Source organism: Grammomys surdaster, unplaced genomic scaffold, assembly GCF_004785775.1.
Source record: "Grammomys surdaster isolate TR1022 unplaced genomic scaffold, NIH_TR_1.0 125793, whole genome shotgun sequence".
NCBI lineage: Eukaryota > Metazoa > Chordata > Mammalia > Rodentia > Muridae > Grammomys > Grammomys surdaster.
Genome location: NW_021620624.1, coordinates 1,507,375 through 1,519,999, shown reverse-complemented (window position 1 = coordinate 1,519,999; position 12,625 = coordinate 1,507,375). Strand labels below are relative to the sequence as shown.

Sequence of the window (12,625 nt, the reverse complement as noted above, 5' to 3'; positions counted from 1 at the left end):
GCACATGTGTGTGTGTGCCTGTGTGTGCATGCACATGTGTGTGTGTGTGTGCATGCGTATGTGTAGTCAGACACTTTCTCCTCCACCAGCGTTCATTTGCATGCAGTACATGAAGGTGACACAAAGGCCACCTATTACTGGTGTCACTCTCTTCCTGGGATAACTGATTCTCCAGAGTATTGCCTTAAAGGGAAAGGTAGCCAACATCTGTTATGAGCCCCATCAATTAATTAAGAGAAAGGGTAGATTTGTCTCCATGCACTCTATACGCTACTTGACCTCAGCCATGTCTTGGGTTTACTCACTTTTAAAGGAAGGTAACAGTGCCTACCTTACGAGAGTGTGAGGAAGATCAAAGTGGGGAAGAGAACTGACAGTTTCAAGTGGGCTGGAGCCTCAGTAAGTGAGCGCGAGCAGGTAAGTAAGTGTTAGCAACTAGGCTGGCCTGTGATTTTGACATGTATGTTGCCATTTTATCCTTAACAGTTTCTCCCCAGGTATGATTAGCTCTGCTTCACACAGGCAGAAATGGAGGTGGAAGGATTCCCTGCATCACCAGGAGGCATCCTCGCTCAGGTGCAAGCCCATGTCTTTCCGTTGCCAGAGTCTGTGACCTTTCTCCTACATTCAGCAGCCTTTGTGTAAGACTGTTTTTTGTTTCGTTTTTTTGGGTTTTTTTTTTTTTTGCTATTTTTAGTAAGGTATAATAGAAGAAAACCAGAGTAAGATCCAGTGTTTGAAGAAATAACACCAATGAAAAACAACCAGGATCATACATCTTCACTTTAAGCTGAAGGCTTTGGAAACAAAACGAAATCCTTGAAAAGCTAGACTCTCTAAAGACAATGCTCTCAGTTCTGAGAAATGGTCCAGACAGAATGGCGTTCATGATCACATTGAGTCAGAATATATACAAACTCTAGAGCACAATGCCCATCCATTCATTGCTGCATTCCTGGAGACTGATGACTTCTTGGGTCATGTCTGAAAAATGTTTACTAAATGAATTAAACCAATACAACAGCAAAATGCTTCTTTGGAGTTGGCAAAGCATATAACATCTTTCCCAAATAGCTGAAATGAAAGAAATAATGGAAACTTATTGGGTTAACTATTGTCCTTCCTTCAAAAAAATTTTCACTGGAAATTCAAGTTAAATAATTCATCCTCTCCCCACCCCCAACCTCTGTGTAACCCTGGCTGTCCTGGAACTCACTCTGTAGACCAGACTAGCCTCAAACTCAAAGATCCATCTGCCTCTGCCTCCCAAGTGCTGTAATTAAAGGTGTGTGCCACCACTACCTGGCTAGTCATCCCTTAAAAAACAAAAAACAAATGCAAATACAGTATCATATTTGATATGGAGACCTAGAAACTTCCACCTGCATCTCTAGAAAGATCATAGAAGATATCTACATTTAACATGGCTTCCCACAAGATGCTTTTAAGCCTTAGTCCAGAAGGAAATCACCTAAACGTATTATCACAAAACCAGTCTTCGAAAGTGGAGCTTGCCTAACAGACACTTCCTCTCTTTTATGTAGCTTAAAAGACAAGTCAAGTCCATGTAATTTTTTTTTATTAAAACAATTTTTTCAATCTGGACACTGGCGGCACGTAAATAGCTTTAATCTCAGCACCTAGGCTAGTCTGGGGCTAGCCTGGTCTATTGAGCCAGTTCCAAGACAGCCATGGCTACATAGAGGAAACCCTGTCTCAGAAGAAAATAAAAGTTCATACAATGTGTTTTATCAACTCCCCCAACTTCTTCTAGATCTCCCCCACCTCTAAATCATCCAGCCTCATATTCTTTTTCTCTTTCAAAACAAAAACAAAAAAAAATCCCAGTGAAACAAAAATAACAAAACAATCCAAAAGCCCCCCCCCACACACACACACTTTAAAAAGACACACAAAACCCAAACAAACACGGAGTTTAGTTTGGTTTGGCAGGGGGGATGCTCTTGTGTGTGGTTGTCCTACCCAGTGACACTTTAAAAGTAATTTTCTCTTTACTCCTGGGAATCAATTCCAGATAGCATCTTGGTTAGGGGTGGACCCCTGTGACCTTTGGATCAGGCAGGCAAGACTTTTTTGGTGAGATTCCGACCAGACACAAGCAGAGATCTCAACTAAAATGAAAAGACAAGGAAGGCTGGGGGGAGCAGTTATGTTGCCACAAAACCTTCCCAGCCCTAAGAAAATAAAGTGGCTTTAACAAGAACTGTACGTTACTCACTGTATTCACCACAGTGCACAGAAAGACAAACAAGGTACTGAGCTCAGACCAGGCTCAACACTTAGCCATTCCCTAGCTCCGTCCTCCCACGACCTAAGAAGATGCACAGGTAGGTACCATCCAACATCCCCAGACTGCTCATACCTTGCTAAGGTAATGTCACACCCACCTAAAGGCAGAAGTGGAGGGAGGGTCGTCTCTGTGTCACCCCAGAATGGGAGTTCCTTTCCTAGCTTAGCTCATATTGTGTCCGGTTTAACAGGGTTCAGGAGCTGCAAACGTCTATGTCACACTGAGTACAGAACACAAAATTTCTATCACCACAGAAAGTTCGTTTTCCTTTCCAGTCCCTTTCCTGGGCAACCACTGACCTTTGCTGTCATTGGTCAGTCCATAGATTGAGTGGTCAGGCGTAATGACAGCTCAGGGGTAGAGCTGGACATGAGACGCCCAGATTCTAATCCACTGCACAGCACATAAGTAAACAGCTGTGTAGACTTTTTTAAATCTGACTTCTTTTAATTAAACCAGAGCTTCTAAGATTCATCGAGGTTTGAGTGTCAGAAACTCATTTTTGTTGACTGAGTAGTATTCCATTATGTGGCTGTGTCATAGTCTGTTTATCCGTTCACTTGTTTGTGGATGAATGATCATTTCCAGTTTATGTCTATTTGGTTTGTTGTGAAAGTCATGAATAAAGCTGCTATGGATACTATAAACAAGTCTTTTTTTTTTTTAATAGACATTTGTTTTCATCTGTCTTGGATAAATATCTGGGCATGTATATGTTAGGTGACAAGTTGGTATATATTTAACCTTACAACAAACTTGTGTTCTTAACCCCTGAACTCTACTCCTGTAGAATGGCAGTAACTTATTAACATGTTTTATTTTTCATATATGGTAAGTTCCCTGAAGGTTTCGAGGATGCCTCCCACATGGTAAATGTTTGCTAGATAAATAAATGGCCATTGTCCTTTTTCTCAGTTGGAGTTATGATGGCCTAAGAAAATTAATTTGAGGCGTGCAAGGAAAAGCGACAATAAACCGAAGTCTGTGGAGCAGGTGTGTGTGTGTGTGTGTGTGTGTGTGTGTGTGTTGCTCACCCAAGAGACAGTCTGGTCAGAGACTTAACGCTAGAAAGAGAGGCCCCCTGCGACCTTCCAGGAAGGAAAGTGGCAGCTCCTGATCAAGTGATACTCAGGAAAGGGAGGAAGGTGTCACTGAGGCTGAGGTCACACCATGGTTAGAATTACACACTTCTGTCAAACAGGCAGGCAGAGGGAACAGCAATCCATGAAATTCTACCTTCTGGAAGGAACCAACAAAGCCAAGACAATCACTGGGGTCCTCTAACCCTCATTACACGCCCACTTGGTTTTTGGTAATGTACCATGAGCTCTAAGTGAACATGCAAGGCAGAAATACATTTTGAGAAGGAAACAATGGTGTTTGAAAACCTAAACTACATAGAAACGATAAATTTCTAATCTGACTTGAACATTATATAGTATATATGGGTAACAAAATATCACACTGCACCCCATAAGTATGTACAACTTTTACACATCAGTTAAGCACTGGTGATTAAAAATCAGATGTAACTCATATCGAGAAAAACAGTGAGTTAAAAATGAAGAGTGTAAGGCCAGCACAGTGCTGTTCATCCATTCTCCCTCCCAGCCACTGGGGAAGCTGAGGAAGGAGGGGGGCTTGAGTCCAGGATCCGAGACCAGTATAGATTAGCAGCGATGGGAGAGGGGCTAAGAGCCATGGGGCGGGAGAAGAATACTTTCAGGCTTGTCCTTCTTAGAGGTTTACCACACAGACTGACTTGCACCCTTCCTACATTTAAGGGAAATCTTTTCTTTCCCATAAAACAATTCCTTTACTTGAACTCACAGAATTGCCTCTGTATTCAACCTACCACTTCCTGGAACAGAGTGAAGCCACTGGTGGATTTTCTGTACACTATACAAAAAGACCTGGTAAGTCAAAGCGTTATCTAAAGTCATTCTCAGCGAAATACATTTGTTTCACAAAACAGGGCTTCACCTCGGATAGACTCAGGTATTTTTTGGTAATCTCACTGTCCTTTGTTCTGAGGGCATTGCAAATAGGAATTTGCTTAGAATCCTTCAACTCTGAGGTTGGGAGAGGTGACCCATCTTATTCAGGCTGCTACACTGAAGCCATCCTAGGCAGATGGATGTTTATCCTATTCTTAAGGTCTCCAGGGAAGTAAATTCTCTGCAGCATCCCTTGGTAACCTTCTCCAGGGTTTTATCAAAGGTCTGGTAAGGAAGCTCTGATGTAGAAACCAATAAAAATATTAACTTTATGAGCCTAGCTACAAGGGCTGGTGAGGGATATGTGTTTGGCATTCTGCCGTTAATGGTGAAGGGCTGTATTTACAAAACAGGCTGTACAAACAGAAGCCATTTGCCGGGGCAGATGTGGAAAGTTGATTCAAGAGAAATTGCCACAATAAAATAAACTCCATTTCAACCTGGGAACCATCTGAGTGAGTTACTGTTAGTTATAGCATTTTAAGTAAATTTATTTCCTTTTTGTAGGAATTAACAAATTCCTAAATTTCTAAAAACAAATTAGGAATGGGGGGGACTATCTACAGCTCATAAGTTCTCAATTGATTAGGCAGCTATGAAAAAACAGGTCTTAGGAAACAAATACACATTATTACTTTTACTTTTTTCTCCCTTCTATATATCCTTTCCCACGACAATCACATAACGCTTTTAAAATCAGGAAATAGAAATGTTAAGAGAGGGAAAGACTTACCTGATCTAGAGAGAAACCAAAGCAATAGAGGACACGTACTTATTAAAAAGAATCACTGAAATTAATTGAAGTCTAGGCTAGCTTCTGGCGAAATTACTTGGAGAAAAAGTTAGCCTTCTATCGAAGATGTTTTTTTCTATTGGGAACGTAATTCCAGTAGCCTTTAAAGGGTCTTTGGAAGCCCAAGCACCACGATAGCTCACAGCATGGATGTGGCACCCAGCAGAAAGCAAAGTGTCATGCATACAACTCCAGGGCAGCACAAGGATTGGGTGGATGGGGGTTGGGGGATAATGCCAAAGGATTAGGGAGGGGAAATACACCCCACCCCTACGGCGAGGAAGTTTTAGGTCTTTCTGGCAACACAGAGCAAAGCAAATGTCAGCTGCAATTTCGTTTTCATGCTACCTGACAGCGGAACAGACTCCTGGATAGCAGTGCCTTGGAGCTGGAGCCGGTGGGGGAGGGGCACGCGCGCCCCTCAAAGTACTTTGGGGCCTCTCCTCTAGGGACGGCTCCAGTAACATTAAGGAAAGCAAGGCAGTCTAAACTCCGCAGGGGCCCTGGTGGGAAGTAATTTATCAAAATTAAAGTATTTCACAGATCATTTCTTCTGAAGCGTTTTCACACTGTTAGTCACCAGCAATCCAGTTTGGAGTGGCAGCCCGGCGGACGCCCCCACTCCCACCCCCCACCCCCCCACCGTGCGAAAGACCAGGCCTAGAGTGTCAGCAGCCCCTGGGGCAGGCCACCTGCCCGCAGCAGGCAAACTAGGCGACCCGGGAGAGCATCTCCAGGCTGGGCTTCTGGAAGTCTCCCGCCCGCCCCTGCCCGATCCCCCGCGCTCCGCACTCACCATCGCCTCCCGGCCCCGCGGGATCCCGGGCTGCCGCCAAGTTCAAACCTCGCGGCCACGGCGCGCGGAGCATCGCCGGCGGCTGCGCGCGCTCAGCAACGGGCAGCGGGCGCGCCCTACGCCTGGGCGCGCGGCTCGGGCTGCCGCTCCCGCTCTGAATGCGGTGGCCGCCGCGGCCGCCGCGGGTCTCGGGAGAGCGGCTCCGTCCGTGCGGGTGCAGCACCGCCACACCTCCCGATCGGGGCCGCGCACAAGCCCGCGCTCCCGGCTCTCTGCCACCAGGTAATCCCCCAGGAAGCGTCCGCGATTGGCCGGCACTCAGCGCTGGATTTGCATGTCAATGGCATGGCACAGAGGGCGCCCGGAGGCTGGAAGACCCGGAGCGCAGTGGCCCTCTCCCCGCGGTCCTCGTGGCGTTAAAGTGAAGCGGCCCATGCACACACCCTCTCCCTGTCACTTCGCACCCCGCGGTGCCTTCATTACTCACACCACAAACAAGTAGCAACCACCAGGAGCGCGCCCCCGCTGTCTAGGGTCCATCTAGTTAGTAACTGACCAAATGAAGCATGATGAAGCAAGGTAAAAAGTTCAGTTTTTTAAAAACTCACATTACAAGGAAAATAACCATCTTTTTCCCCCCTCAGTGGGTCTTCTTTTAGCGGGTCAACCAGACAGATTCAGGTTGTCGGTGATGGGGTCCAGCTGCTGCCCCCACCCCCGGCCCAGGCCCCTTTTGGTTTTCTTGAGCATCATCTCAGACCAAAACCAAGGGTCGGTTATTTCATCCGTATGTTCAGGAGAGCTTTGCTTTGGCTTTCCACATTTTGGGCTTTTAAACATAATATACATTTCTACTGGTTCTGCACCCATGACATGGTTGCTCAGTTAAGCTTCAGGAAAACCTAGTGTTATTTTCAGTTTCGTCTTTCTTCAAAGGCTCGCCTCAGCTTTTTTCAATGAAACCTCGCCCCCCAAACTACTTTTAATTGCTTTCACATGTCTCCTCCAGAAATTATAATAGCAAGTACAGTTTAAATGGCTTTATTTTTGCTCAAGCAGAGTCCCTATTGCTCAATCTCCAGGTTCCATATCTCTAACAATACATCTGCATACCTAATTAGGTAGGAGGCAGCTGGTACCGTTTGGCTGAACTGTTTGTTGTATCCTTAGGGGCTGCAGCCACAGATCACTACTGAAGCCACAGACAGGCTGCCCCCAACTCCAAAGGTATTATCTCTGCTAAACCAGTATTTTCTTCTACATGTGGTATCACAAGCAGTTATTACCACATGGTCACAGGGTATCCACACCGTTGCTAGGCATCAGAGGCAGGCGGCTGATGTTGCTGTTTTGTGTTCTAATGACCTAGGGGAATCTAGTGTTAGAAAGGGGCCTCTAGGAACTTAAGCTTGAAGAAGGGATAGTCCTTACAGATAACAGAGCCTGTTGCTTGGGTGCCGCCATGTTGGGAGAAAGCTTAGACTGTATCTTGTTTCCTAAGTTCTCATGGTCTGGGAAACTCTCCTTTTTTAAGTTTGTTGGTTGGTTTGGTTTGGTTTTGGTGTTGGTTTTTCAAGACAGGGTTTCTCCTGTAGCCCTATCTGTCCAGGAACTCACTATAGACCAGGCTGGCCTCAGATTCAAAGTTCCAATTGCAGCTGCCTCCCCAGTGCTGAGACTTTAGTCCTGTCTCACCACGCCAGGCTCAGGAGAACTTTGCTAAGAGTGGAACACCAGAACCCTCTATGCCTGTGTGAAACATCACTTTAAATCAACAATTCAAAACACACTTTGGGTCCAAATCTTACCACCCATTCAGCCTGTACTGTGCCATGTAATTCAACTCTATGACCAGAGGGTTCCTAGAACAATACTTCTGTCTGCAGTTTAGAGGCACTGGGTATTTTTAGAGACAGAAGGAAAGCAGCCTGTCTCATGGGACCCAAGGTGAGACATGAAATGATGACATCCCGGCAATAATACAGGATCACGTCAGTGTCTCTCTGCATACACTGAGGGCAAGTTCTCCGATGAGGTGTCTCCAGTCTACAGTGGTCTGCACCTGCCCTCCGAGCAAAGGGAGCACAATCAGTACCCACTGTGCACATTGCCAATTCTAGGTCGCTTACTAGAGATCTTCTCTGTGAAGTCACACTGGCTTCAGCATCTGGATTAAAACAGCCTATAGAAAGTTGGTTTTACATTCGAATTCGAAGCCTATTATTGAAAAGAACATTAATGAAGAAATTTTACAGCTTTAGAAAATTATAGTACTGGCCAGTTTTCTAAAGGTGCTGAGGGGACAGGAGTTGTAGTAGGCTCATGGCTGCCAGTCTAGCCACTTTGTGCAGTGACAGCTCAGATCACTTTCCGCCATCTCAAACATTCCCACCTACAAACCCTAACTTTCAGTTCGAGGTAAATAAGATAGCCTTTAATAAAATATGTACAATCTCATCACCTCACAGTAGGCTATCTGAGGGTCTAATATGATGTGGAAGGCAGGGTCCTGTAAGATGGTTTAATGGGGCCAGGCAGTGGTAGCACACACCTTTAATCCCAGCACTTGGGAGGCAGAGGCAGGCGGATTTCTGAGTTCAAGAGTTCGAGGCTAGCCTGGTCTACAGAGTGAGTTCCAGGACAGCCAGGACTACACAGAGAAACCCTGTCTCGAAAAAGCCAAAAAAAAAAAGAAAGAAAGAAAGAAAGAAAGAAAGAAAGAAAGAAAGAAAGAAAGAAAGAAAGAAAGAGAGAAAGAAAGAAAGAAAGAAGATGGTTTAATGGGTAAAGTTCTCGCTGTGCAGGTCGGACAACCTGGGTTCAATCCCCAAGGGTAAAAGGAGAGAACCAAGCCTGCCCTATGCCCTCCACATGCAGGCAGTGGCACAGATCCCCCAACCCCAAAACCAAAGTCAAATTTAAAAAGGAAGGCTCTAGTCCCTAGTGCATGTAAAGTTTATTTTCCCAGTACAGTTGTTAGGTTCTTATCAGAAAGGACAAGCTTGTGAGAATAAGTATCTTTATCAGACAAAAAAGAGTACTGGTATACATCTCTAAGTTCCAAATTCAGCACCATTCTGTGAATTATTTCATGTTAATCTAACATTTAATTAATTCTACGTTTAAACATTAGATACAGAAGCCATCCACAAGCTTTACTTGTTTATTTGTAATCCTGATAGTATACTTTTCTTTTAAATGTGTATGGGTGTTTTGCCTTCGTGTCTGTCTGTGCACCACTTGCGCCTCTGGTACCCAAAGAACCCAGAAAAGGGCTTTGGATCCCCTGGAACTAAGTTACAGACCATTGTTAGCTGTTGGATGGATGCTTGGAATTGAACCCAGGTCCTTTGGAAAAGCAGCTGGTGCTCTTAACCACTGAGCCATCTCCCCAGCCCCAATACTTTTTATAATATATATGTTGTGCCTTCAAAATATTAAGTTAAATTTTACTTATAAACAGCCTCTCATTAGTTCTTAAGAACTCAGTGTGCCTTTTTTCCCATACAAAAGTTATTATGTAAGAAATATGTTTAAGCATGCTTTTTACACACACACACGCACACACACACACACACTAGAACCCTTCTCTTACTACAACAGTAAGATAAATTCTTTGGTTCACCTGCAGGCTGTTTTGAATACGTACATTTTAGAAAAAAATCCATATCTGTTGAATATTCTAGGAACTAAGAGTTAGTTAGTATCAACAGCATAAGCCCAAGAAAGAAGATTCAAAACTGTGAATTTACTGCTTCACAGAGAAGTTTTTAGAAAGATCAACAATAATACTGCTTTCTGAAACAGTGTTTGGGTTTTATGTGAGTCTGATACAACTTCTGGTATAATAGTCACTCTAATACATTTTTTTTTTAATTTTTTGAGATAGCAAAATGTGAAAACCAAACAACTCATTCCAGTGAATAAAATGTCGAAATAGAAGCTTAAAGCAAGGACACTTACCCAAGGCCGCTCCTCGTCTAAGAAATGCTTATTTTATAGGTTGGGAATGTAAAGGGGAGACAATCATATTTTATAACTTCCAAGAGACACTTTGTTCTCTCCCTCTCCTCCCTGCCCTGCTAGCACAGCCCCCTTCCCTTCAATAATGCTCACACTGAAAGCCTCCAAGCCCACCCCTCCGTTAATTCTTCCTCCTTAAGGCATCTTCAACCCTAGCCAGCTAAATCCTGTTTACAAAGGCGCCTCCAGGTGTTCTGTTCTTTGGAGCCCAGGGAACAAGGGCCCACATAAAGGCCTTTATGTAACCCTGGCTGTTACCCAGAAAGCTATGCAGGCTCTTGTAGAGGTCAGAACCCTAAGAAAAGACAGGGAGAGGACTAGGTAGGCAAGATTCATTGATTACTGGGGCAGCAACAAACGCATTACTGCCATGGTCCCCTGCAGCAAGCATGGTTCGCTGGAGCAGAGCTGGGATCCTCTGTAAAACCCATACTGATTTAAACAGAAGTACGGGAGGACAGCACAAACCAGTGCTGATGGAGGAGGGATGATGTAAACCGGAAGAGACAGTTTTAGGTAAGGATGGTCCTTGACAGGTCGTTGTCAACATTATGAAGGTTGTTAATAAGTAACAGTCGCCTAGGGTCAGCGTCCCCAGTAACTAAGGAGAAAAGAATTGACAACATTCTTTCTGGGCTCCCTTGGTTCAAAGATTTGAAGTTTATCTTAGAAACTGAAAGCAACCTGAATACTCATGTAAAAATGTATATTAAAGAGTAGATGGAAATATAACACTGAAAGAGAAAGAGGCTGAGGGCTGGGGATGCAGTTCAGTTGGACAGTGCTTGCCTGACTAGCATGCATGAAGGTAGATATTTAATCCCTAGCATCCGGTGTGGTACCACATCTATAATCACAGCCCCCAGGAGGTGGAAAAGTACGATCAGAAACTCAAGGTCTTTAATTATATTTCAAGTTTGAGACCAGCTTAGGATACATGAGATCCTATTTCAAAATTTTAAAGGTGGCATAAGTGTGCAAGCACGTGTACACACACACATAAACACACACAGAGACAGAGAGACAGACAGACAGACAGGCATATCACAGCCTAAGACCTCCAAACTTCACTGACATGCATAGCCTAAATACGTATTTGTTATCTGATATCTTTGTGTGGAATCCAAAGTTTTGGGTTTATATCCATTCCCTAGCATCCTGTATGTCTAGAAAGCAGATAAAATTCCAATAGAACGGCAGTGGCTGATAACAGCGGTCAGCAATGTGGTCGCCTCTCACATACTGTTTACTTAGCATGTGTGTCCCCAACCACATTACACACTTCTAGACCCAAGAAACTGACTTCAGTGCCTAAAATAATCAGACAGTCGAGTTCTAGACTGAGTCATACACTTGAGTGGCATTTCTACCTATATTTTAGTTGACAGGATGTAATTTAGGAAGTTTCGAAATAGCGTAAGATGAGGAATTGTCACATGTGTCCTCATTCTTTTTCCCTGGCTACTTCAACTCAGGATCCAACCTACAAAGTACATGTTACTTTGTAGCAAGCCTTGGGGCCAGCCTGGGGTATTAGACGGCTCTCTACTCAGTGGCAAACTCTGCTCTCTAAAGAAAGTTCTTCAAAGATGTGGGTGTTGGGATAGATCCATAATCCCAGCCCGAGGCTTTCAAAATGAGGCCAGGTAGGCCTCCACAGCTAAAACCCTGTGGATGGAAGGGAAGGAAGATGGGTCTCAGTTCCCCCTCGCCCCCCAGATAAGCAAGAGGAGCAGTTAAGAACACGGAGTATACTCTACAGCTTCAATAGTTTGCCAGCTGAGGGCACGGTGAATGGATCTCACCAAAGCCCAGCTTTTCCTTTGTAAAATAAGACTAATTACCCCTCCCACAGGTTACACTGAAGATTCTATTAGGTAATCATTGCCTAGGTGTGTTTAGGGAAGGAGAGCTGGTGAGGTAGCAGTTGTTTCCTTCCCTTTATTGAATTCCTGGTAGCCCCACCCCCCTCCCCGATGGTACCATTCACTGACAAGGCAGGGAGGAACTGTCACAATCCATAGATGTTTTAAAAGAAGTCTGTAGTCCAGTGGTTCGAAACCTGTGGGTCATGACCCTTTGAGGATCAAACGCCCCTTTTGCAGGGTTTTGTGCATATTGAATAACCTGCATTTCAGATCTTTATATTATAATTCGTAATAGACATAAAATTACAGTTATGAAGTAGTAATGCAAATAAATAATTTTATGGTTGGGGGTTTACCACAACATGAGGAATTGTGTTAAAGAAGCCACTACATTAAGAAAGTTGAGAACCACTGGTCTGGTCAGAGACATTTTTTCTCCCACAGCAAACATTACAACTTTTTAGAACTAACATAGAAGGGTAAGGAGAGGCTCGGGAAGGGACACTAGCAGAGTCTCAGGTCCTGGCTGGAGGCTCTGGTGGACATGAAAGAAATCAAAGAAATACATGCCTGGGGCGCTTGGCCTGGAGAGAGGTTGCCCTGTCCACCAACCCGGCTGCCCAGTGACTTAGAACAGGTACAAAGGTTTCTGCAAAAGCTAAATGGGCAGAGGTCTGATCAATATGAGATGGAAGCAGATACCACTATCCCGGTTGGGAGCATGCTCAGATGCTGCCACAGGGAGACTGCAACCCAGAGACCAGAGATATACCCTCACACTCTCCCTCCAACACACACACACACACACACACACACACACACACACACACACACACA

At 44.5% G+C, this 12,625-nt stretch overlaps 1 protein-coding gene across 2 annotated transcripts in view; it reads right to left on the bottom strand.

The window, feature by feature from the left end:
• Shroom3 (shroom family member 3) overlaps positions 1–12,625 on the bottom strand; it is a 151,418-nt gene that overhangs the window by 60,755 nt on the left and 78,038 nt on the right. The window contains exon 1 of one of the 2 annotated variants that reach the window (XM_028789198.1): positions 5,898–5,972. The exons of the other annotated variant lie outside the window; for it this stretch is intronic. The gene's annotated coding sequence lies outside the window, so the exon portion shown is untranslated. Of the gene's footprint in view, positions 1–5,897; positions 5,973–12,625 lie in introns of those variants that run through there. 2 annotated transcript variants of the gene reach the window in all.